The sequence below is a fragment of the Manacus vitellinus genome, unplaced genomic scaffold, assembly GCF_001715985.3.
Source record: "Manacus vitellinus isolate BGI_N305 unplaced genomic scaffold, ASM171598v3 scaffold_3_pilon, whole genome shotgun sequence".
In the NCBI taxonomy this organism is placed as follows: domain Eukaryota; kingdom Metazoa; phylum Chordata; class Aves; order Passeriformes; family Pipridae; genus Manacus; species Manacus vitellinus.
In genome coordinates this window covers 43,774,882-43,784,801 of record NW_021940535.1, presented here as the reverse complement: position 1 = coordinate 43,784,801, position 9,920 = coordinate 43,774,882, and the positions used below count along the sequence as shown (strand labels likewise).

At 37.1% G+C, this 9,920-nt stretch overlaps 1 long non-coding RNA gene across 1 annotated transcript; it reads right to left on the bottom strand.

The window, feature by feature from the left end:
• Window positions 1–8,827: 8,827 nt before the first annotated feature.
• LOC108640196 lies at window positions 8,828–9,573 on the bottom strand. Its single transcript, XR_001920987.1, has 3 exons — window positions 9,515–9,573; window positions 9,020–9,089; window positions 8,828–8,928 (listed from the first exon to the last, which is right to left on the bottom strand). It is a non-coding gene; the product is annotated as an uncharacterized LOC108640196 (long non-coding RNA).
• Window positions 9,574–9,920: the final 347 nt, after the last annotated feature.

The window sequence follows — 9,920 nt, the reverse complement described above, 5'->3', positions numbered from 1 at the left end:
ATGTTACTTTACTTAGGCTCTCAGTGAAAATAACAGTTTTCACAGTTCATTTGGTCTTGGTTTACTTCATACAGCTGTGCATGGGAATCTGGTCTGCAGGTCATTATACAATCTTGATGTTCCTAGCTGAATCATGTGCAGAGATTGATTGAAAACATACTTCACCTTTGATGTGTTTTTTTTTCCCCCGAGTTTGCCTTCATATTTAGTTCATTATGGTATTCCTGGAATGCTGAGTCTTTTTGACATTCATACACCCATGAGGGTAGCAAAAGGTCTAGCTTGCACTATTAGATGCAAATTACATCTAATATCCTATACTTAAATAAATCTCAAACTACTGTCTTAAATTTATAAATGCCAAGAAATATAAATAGAAAACAACTTTGGATCATACTGACATGAAAAATACCATAACAGAGATTTAGGCATTGATTTTTGACCTTAACTTTTCATTCTATGCTGTTCCTGGGTAAGTCAAAAGCTTAATATTAGGCTTTATTGTATTCACTAGCAATCTTTCATATTCTACTGACGTTGCATGTCAAGAAAAACCACATAAAAATATATGTTATATCACTAAGAGATGATGCAAATCTTTATTGAGTTTTTACCTCTTTTCATATTGAAGGCCCGTTAATCCCCTCCGTTTTCTTTTATGGAGGGAAAAATAGATCACAAAAGATCCAGAGACATGAGACTAACTCTGACTAAAAAGTTATAGAAGCACCAAGCATGTATGTTTCTGAGATAGATACACAGGGTGTAGCTAGCAAACCTGACCATACTCAAATGTATCATTTGAGTTCCCCAGAACAGGTTCCCCAGAGAAGTGATGAATGTCCCATCCCTGGAAATGGTAAAGGTCAGGCTGGATGCGACCCTGAGCAACTGGATCTAGTTGGTGGCATCTCTGCCCATGGCAAATGGGTTGAATCTGTATGATATTTAAGGTCCCTTCCAATGCAATTCATTCTATGATTCTATGACCTTTTTGACCATAAGTAATTTCTCCGTGTCTGACAATGGTGTATTAGCTATCACTTTATTTGTCCCTACATTGCATAATTAAGCATAAGCTGTATTTGTGAACTCCACATGGAAACATGTTTGTAAGAGAGTAGGTTATTAAAGAAGATAGAAAGTAAAAGAAATACTGAATTTCTGTGTTCACATATTCTATGTAAAATATATCTTCTTGGATTTCCCACGAAAGACATTGACATATTACACAATGCTTGCTCTCATCACAGAGACCAGGTTATGGCTGACAATCTCTGAAAATTTGTGTTCAACCTGAAGTAGATATCAGCCACAGCCCCTTCCATGCACTTTGTAAATGGCATCTGGATAGGGCATAATCCGAGTCTGAGGCTCTTTTCAGCTTCCAGGAATAGTTCAATTCCTCTTTGCTTATCCTCAGGCAAATGCAATAACCACAGAGCTCCAGGTAACTTTGGCAGCTGGGGGAGGAAAGATAAATTCCAAATACTTGTTGAAACTTGTTTGTCACTTTGCAGAAAAGAATGCAGTATTCAGGGAATTTTAGACAGAAAGAAGACTTGAATAGCTACTCAGTAGCCAAGTCACAAAGGATGTGTCATTCTCAGAGGAGTCATGCTGACTTTTTTTGTTTCTTTCAGGCCAAAGAACCTTAGTTATTTTATCCATACGCTATTACCTCTGACCACTAACCTAAGAAGAAAGAACTCCTTTTGGCAGAGGTAGAAATTAACTTTCATCTCCCACTTCCTAGGGAAACCACTATGTCTTAAATAAATGGTTTAATTGCGCTGTGTCCTCAAAAAATTCAGTGGCTGTGAAAACACTTCATATATTCTGGGGATCTGATCTAGTCTATATGCACAAGCTCTACTCTGATAATGCTTACCAGGTCAGGAAGACCCTGGGGGAAATTCTGTGAATTCCCGATGACACCCAGCCTGGTCTTCATTGTGAACTTCACAGTGCAATGTTCGACAGTGCAATGTTTAACCATGTCAAAACATTAATTCTTCTGCAATTGTGCAGAAGTTAAGCTCTTTGGAAAGTTAAAGGTCACAAAATACAACAACTGTGAAAAGTAGGTGCCTTTGGTGCTTCTGTGGCACCTGAACAGGGGCTTTCAGGAACACCATTTTGGATGTAGTTACCAAAATGTCAACCTTTTTCTAGATCCTTTTCTTTTTGTTTATTTTTGGTTTTGGATTCAACCTTAAAGCCCAGGGCAGATAACATCTTGCCCCTAAGCAAGATTTGTGTGGTCTTGTACACAGTGAGCTTAAGTTTGAAATGGGCTGACTCTCTACATGTCAGCTTTACAGCTGTTTAACCATGAGAAAAATGATTTGAAGAGAGAGATTCTTTGGTCTTCTGAATATATATAGTGCCTAAATAAAAGGCTGTGTTTGATGCAAGCTCTCTATCAGCAGGTCAATATGATGAGTATAATGGTAAAGCAAGATGCCCTGAATCAGGTCTTATTTCCAGTCTCAGGTAAAATCTTATCTTCAAAGGAAACACATCACTATTGATTCAGAGAAGGCCAGAATTTCTTCTTGTAGTAATGTAGAACATGAGTATTTAGCTAACATATGGAGCACTGCGTAATTTAACTACAAAATTCCAGGGTTCATTGAGGTTCAGATGGATTCTTCATAAGTAGAAAAAGTCTCTCTTTTTGTTTTAATTGTAGAGATTATATTTTCATAGCAATACTATTATCTTACATGCTCATCTCTGAAGAGCTTGCTTTCTCCAAAAGCAGGAAATTATTCTGATAACAACAAAGAGTACATTTATGTAAATAGCATCTACAAAACCACTTCCTTTCAGGAAAGAACACAAATTATAGGGCAGAAGTAGTTTAGGCATTTTAAGTACTAGTAAAAGAACCAGGCATGATCACTAGAGCAACACAATAATTTTTATCTGCTATTTTCTATGAATTTAAGAAGTTGCACTTTTGTCCCCTGGGGTAAATTACCTCCTTGTCATTGAAGTGAAGGACCAGTTCATTAATCAGTGCATCTTAGTATCGATACAGACACACAACTGGGGAACCTGCTTCTGTCAGTGGCAGGACAGTCTACTGATGGTAGACAGAAGATGATAATTCTCATGTGGTTCAAGAGCTCCTACTTCAGAGATAGAGATACCTGACAGGAGAAAATGTGTGATGTGTAGTTAGGCACAGACCTTCGCATATCATTATATTTATCAAGGTACTGGGAAGAACCTGATACCCTGGGACAGAAAAGTCTCTCAAGCTTTGCTTTTACAAGTACCTCAGCTTTCAGCCTTGTAAAAGTGTAGCAGAAGAGATGGTGGATGATCTGGAGAAAAGGGTTTTCTATCCCACCAGAAATCTGTTCAGATCAGATACAAAGAAGCAGGCGCTGCCAAAATTTGTATGTCTTCAGGAAACAGATATACCTAACAGAGGCACAGTCTTAGTTTTCCTGATATAATAATGATCTGATATTACAGAATCACAGAATATACCAAGTTGGAAGGGATCCACAAGGATCATCAAGTCCTACCCTTAGCCCTGCGCAGAACCATCCCCAAGAGTCACACCATGTGCCCAAGGATATCAGCAAACACTTCTTGAACTCTGGCAGGCTTGGTGCTGTGACCACTTCCCTGGGGAGCCTGTTCCAGTGCCCAACCACGCTCTGGGTGAAGAACTTCTTTCTAATATCCAACCTAAAACTCTCCTTACACAGCTTCAAGTCAGGACAGCTTTGGGTTCTGTCACTGGTCACCATAGAGAAGAGATCAGTGCCTGCCCCTCCTCTTCCCCTCATAAGGAAGTTGTAGACTGTAACTCAGCCTCCTCTTCTGCAGCTGAACAGACCAAGTGACCTCAACCACTTCTCACAAAGCTTCCCCTCAATGTCCTTCACCATCTTTGTTGCCTTCCTTTGGACACTCTCTAATAGCTTAATGTCTTTCTTATATTGTGGTGCCCAAAACTGCCACAATATTCAAGGTGAGGCTGCTCCAGTGCAGAGCAGAGAGGGACAATCCCTTCCCTTGCCCAGCTGGTGCGCTATGCCTGATGCCCTCCAGGACAGGGTTGGCCACCTGGCTGCCAGGGCACTGCTGACTCATATTTAGCTTACCATCAACCCAGACCCCCAGGTCCCTTTCCTGGCACTGCTTTCCAGTATCTCATTCCCCATTCTGTCTGTACATCCAGGTTTGCCCCATTCCAGGTGTAGAATCCAGCACTTTCCCTTGTGGAATTTCATATGGTTGGTGATTGCCCAGTCCTTTAATTTGTTGAGGTTTCTGTGTAGGGCTTCCCTGCCTTAGAGGAAGTCAACAGCTCCTCTCAGTTCTGTCATCTGCAAACTTGATTAGCATCACTTCCAGTCCTGAGTCCAAGTTGTTTATGAAGATGCTGAAGAGCACAGAGCCCAAGATGGAGCCCTGTGGAACCCACTAGTGACAGGTCACCAGTCTCACTGCATTATGAGCACAGGTTTTCTTCCAGTCCTTAATGTAAGCTTACAACATGGTGTGGGTAATGAAGTGTAGTCATGATGGAATGCAGCAGCATATTCCAGCAAACGTAATACCTAAGCATAGACAAATTAGAATAAATTGTTAACAACTCTCTGCAGATGTCTCTACTTTGTTATATTCAATAACTTCCAATTTTTGAAGCATATTCAAAAGATTTGGGGTTTTTTTACAGCAGTTTAACCAAATACTTTGCTTTACATTGAGCATTTCCCATTATGGTCAATATTCAAAACGGGAAATGGGAAATGTCTTTGTATTTACAGAACTCTAAAATTGAAGTTTTTGTTGGCTTGGTTGAAAATGAATTGTTATAAATTATATTTTTTGAGAATTTTAATTTTTTTTCACCAGTTCCTCACTCTTAAGAGGATTATTCGCTTAACAGGAATTTTTGCTAAGGACACCAGAAAATATTTCCCTTGTTAAAACTCATAGATCCCTCCTTGAGAGGCCCTTTCAATCTACTGTATGAGGGATTTCTGAACCAGATTGCATCCACACAATTTAATTTAATAGCTCTTGATATATTTAGTCCGCGTGAATTTCCTGGTTCCCATTTTGAACCTAAATATGCACATATATTTAGGGACTCTGTAAGATACTTGTAGCAATGAATTTAAATAATTATGCTTTGAGCTATCTATCATATCTCAGAATAGAGTGTTTCATGTTTGTTAGATGGATTTTACAAGATCATACAGAACAATGTTAAAATGTGTGGTGAGACTGATAGTGGTTCAGCCATATAGCAACCTATGGGAAAAATGCAAAAGAAATGATTTCTGCATGAAATGACAAAGATTATAAGGAAGTAATTTTCAGATTTAAGGCAACTTCAATCCCTTTGGTCTATTTGCAATCATGAACAGAATTTATGCACATGCAACTGTGGCATTTGACCGCTTGCACTACTTTATACAAAAGCAGAAACCTGTCATTTAGTTTGTTGCACTCTCAAAGTCTCACCTAACAATTGGAAATAATTAATATTTCCAACTGTATTATCAGTAATGTCTGCTTTAGAAGACAACTAATGGTCAAAAAATTAGTTCTGATGATCACTCTTCCTTCCTTGTCTTCACCTTTCAAAATCTCGTAGAGCTTTTTGCCAGGAAGTCTTAGACACAAGTAGAAAGCACAGTTTCAACATTTACTTGTATTCCCACTCCTGAGGTTTTATCAATTATGTGAAGATAAACAGGTGGAGCACTAGAAAAAGTAGAATAGAGTGTACTCCTTGCTGATGATAGTGGTCTTTGTCTTATTTCTGAGATTCATATGGGTTCTACAATTGTAAGTCTCAAAATAAATGAACTGTTCCATCTTACTGGCTTGAAGAGAGTTATAATAGAAAATTACTTCATCTGTGTATATCTACAGCTATCAAAAAGTAATATTCTGTATTCCTTCAATGAGGGCAAGACTGAGGTTTTTAAAAAAACTCAACTTTTTTTAGCAAAAGTAGTTTAAAGTGACATTTGCAGAACAGTTGGGTGAGGGGTAATCATTTGGTTTGAAAGCCACATTTCAAGGTAGCTAAATAGCTAGTCTTTAATTAGTTTTAGACCTCATAGTGTAAACAAGAAAATTTTCGCTCCGTTTAACAATATCTTTTTAGTAATCCTAACATTATCAAGACTTTAAAGAAGTAACATATTGATTTCTTCCTCTGAAACTTTTAGAAAAAAACCCACATGTTTTATGTTTAGGTTCAGCAGAAAAATTATGGGATCATTTGATTTCCCTTGCTTCCTTAGGAGCACTTCTTGAAAAATCATGTCTCAGTCAGAGATGGACAGTCCAGGGAAGAATCATTTAACAGAAAGTAGCCCTCAAGGAACAGAAACATTCTGACATACTGGTGTTATACTAAATACTCTCACCAATGCCTGCAGCTGATTGCTTTAATAGGATTTTTTATAAAGGACACATTAGAAACTTTATTTGTCAAGAGTGTATGTGGTCAATTCTGTCAACCTAAATAAATAATCTCTACTTCTTTTATTTCACTTGTGTTCCTGTATGTCAGATGCAATCGTAGGGCAGTTAAAGGATTAAGAACATAGAGCAAGAAATTCAAAGAAATATGCCCCAAATTACCTGGTTTTACTACTATAGTGCTTTTGTAAAGTTAAAAGTACTATTAAAAATAAGATAAAATTCTTCTTGGAATACTGTATTCTTTCTAGTTTAACTGTTCTACAGGTAAGTTGTTACTTGTGAATGGCACTTGAAGAGACAGAAACGATAATAGCTCCGTGTCATTAAACTAACTGAACACAGATGAGAAGCATTTATTTGAATGCAGATCAATGAATATAGAACTTGTTTAGACTTTTCCATGTTCTGCCAAGCTCCAGAACATTGATAAGGTGCAGGATGATATGTATCAGTTCCCTGTAAGTCACTGAGCAATTTCGAAGCAAAGAATATGTGGGAAATGTGAGTGATCACCTGCATTAAAGGCCTGTTTGGAGGTTTAAAATAAATTTCCCTAATGATGTTTAGTGGGGCTAATGCCTTTTTTTAAAAAAACACAATGATGGAAACAAATGATTTTAATGGATTATTAAGTGTAAGTGCCAAAATCTTGAATCTTAATCTGTTCCTTTATGTGAAAGTAAAGTTTTCACATAAAATTGATTAAGGTTGTGGATAAAATTAATATAAAATATAACTGGGGATTTTTTGTGTGTGTGGCACTAACACTACCTACATCTGAGTATTCATAAATTGTTTACAAAGACACTCAATGTACGTACTAAGTCTTTTTCATATTTCAAACCATTATGCAGAATTGCAAAGCAAATTAGAGGAAATTGAGGTCTTCATCTTCTTTAGAGTATCTGTGGACTGGAGATGTTCATCGGACTGTAAAAAATGAATACTCCCAGAAAAAATAATTGTTTAAGAAGAAATACAATACTATTTAAAAAAATTAAATGGGACTTGTCTATAGACATAAGGATCCATACAACTCTTCTGTCAATCTTCTGATTATTGACAGATAGTAAGCTAGGCATTATAGCCAGTCATTCCCTTTGCGTCAAGAAAACTCACAAAATTAGAAATTAAACTCTTTCGTAAAACAAAATCTTTGATCAAGATAAAAATTCAAAAAGGCAAATGGACTGTATAACCTCCTTAATGCACTTGTAAAACAGTAGGTATTCAATTTCATGAAATATTTGGTCCCCAGATCAGCCACTGTTTCTTCTTCAGTAAGTTTTTTAATTATTATTTTTCCTGTAAGTTAAAGTGGACTGGCTTCGAGCTTTACAATTGTTCTTTGTTCCTCTGCAGTTCTCAGCATGAAGAATGTTTATAAGGTAGGGATAAATTAAACTTTTCAGATTCAGCTATTTTAACGCTTATAAAATATTAAAAAGTAATGCAAGGATATGCAGAGCAAACAATAGTAAGAACTGAGTTGAGGTGATCAAGTGTTTTATTTTTCTCATGTTGCATTCCATTGGTCTTTATTTTAATATAACAGTGTCATAATAGAAGAAAATAGATCAAGATGAATCAGTACAGTTGCTTTGTGGATATGCTTAGTTTATGCAGTCATAGTCCAAAATGATGAGAAGAGAAATGCCAGTGCCACAGCTGCTGTTTCCCAAATTTCAGTTTTCCCAGTAACTGAAAAAGAAGAATATGAAATGTTGTCAGATTATTTAGAGATCCAAATTTCTAATAAAGATGTGAAACTATAATTTGTAGCTGCTTCAAAAGATTGCAAGAAAAAGAATTGACAGCAATATGTATTGAAAACTGGGATAGATAACAAAGTTGAAGGTGGCATTATGGCTGCAGGGACTTCTGTGTGCTTTGGAAAGACTCTTAAAAGGTTATTGGTAGAAAGGAGAAACAAGAGAGCTAATGCTCATCTTGTCTCTGGAACTAATCTTTTTCTTCTACATTCCGAAAAATGCCTCACAGGCAAAACATCACCTCTAACCTTGTTTTCTGTTCTGTGTATTTTATTAACCTTTCTTTTCTAAGTCTACAGTTTTCACCCAAGTGCAGTCCTGATAGCAATCTAGGTTGACTGATTATTATTTTTTTACAATGAGTAAGGTGTTACCAAGATATTATTTCAGCAAAAAGGCCATGTTTAGTTGCCATGGAAATTAAACAATAATAACTGCAGTCTTTACTTGTCTATCGGAATTGTCAGTCCAGCTACTGCTTTCAAGTGCCAAATTTTACCCATTTTTTTTTTTTAGTCAGTATTGCTTCATTCAGGTAATGCAGCTGAGCTTGTTCTGAAGTAGGAAACAAGCAGTTGTGGGCCCGTTGTAGCTGGATACAAGTCTAGGCATCCATGGTATGAGTCGGTGTCGGTCAAGTACGAGGCTCGAGGAACCAAATGAGTTCATCTCTTTGTCACAGCTGAGATGATAGATAAATATGTGTTAAGATCTATGTAACAGTGACCTTTGGGGAGCACAGACAACATTTCCTATCAAAATTCTACAATCACCATGAATATCCTTGGGTTTCCAGTCTTTTGACCCTTCTGGGACCGATTCAGAGCTCAATCAAAGATTTATCTGCAAAAAAAAATACAAGAATAAAACACAAAACATGCAGACATCTGACTTGCTTCTTCTTTGAAGGGCACTTACTTAAAGGACATGATTTTCATAGAAAAAAAGTAAGCTTTTGTACCCTTGTGGTTTTCTTAGGTTATCAGTGTTATGGATTTGGGAGCCAAGTTCCTGTGTGGGATATAGAGTTTAGTCATCTTTGGACTGGATAGGAGCACATGGCACAGAGAAATGCAGCCCTGCCTCCTATTCTGTAGAAAGGGAAACTGTGACTGTGTTCATAGGTCATATGCAGCTGTGGTTCACTTTATTGGGGATCACTCATATCCAGGATGCTTCAGAGCATGGTCTAGACATGTGTCTAAATATAGACACAGCTTCAAACTAGCAATACCAGGTGATGTATTCTCAGCAGCAATTTCTCACACCTTGTTGCCAAAATCAATGTGGTCTGTGCACATCTTTTGTCTTCATGATTTCAGTTTTTGGGACTGCACCTGATTAAAGAAATGTTCTAATCAATGAAACATCTATGAACAAGCAAAACCAGCTCGCTTAACTTGTTAGACCATCTGACAGATGGTAATTGCTGGTGTTCTTCTTGACAATAAAGTTTTCCTTTATGCAGTGCATTTAGTAAATAGAAACTGTCTTCCAAGTTGTAGACTAATTTTTTTTTTCTATTGAGCCTTGTCATCAAACTCCTAAGTCAGACATTCTGATAACACAAAATTCAGGAATTCCACAGCTGAGACACAAACTATGCCATTGTAGTGACCATTTTCATTTATACCAATCGTTACAAGAAGGCTACTTGAATAATCAGTTTATCAG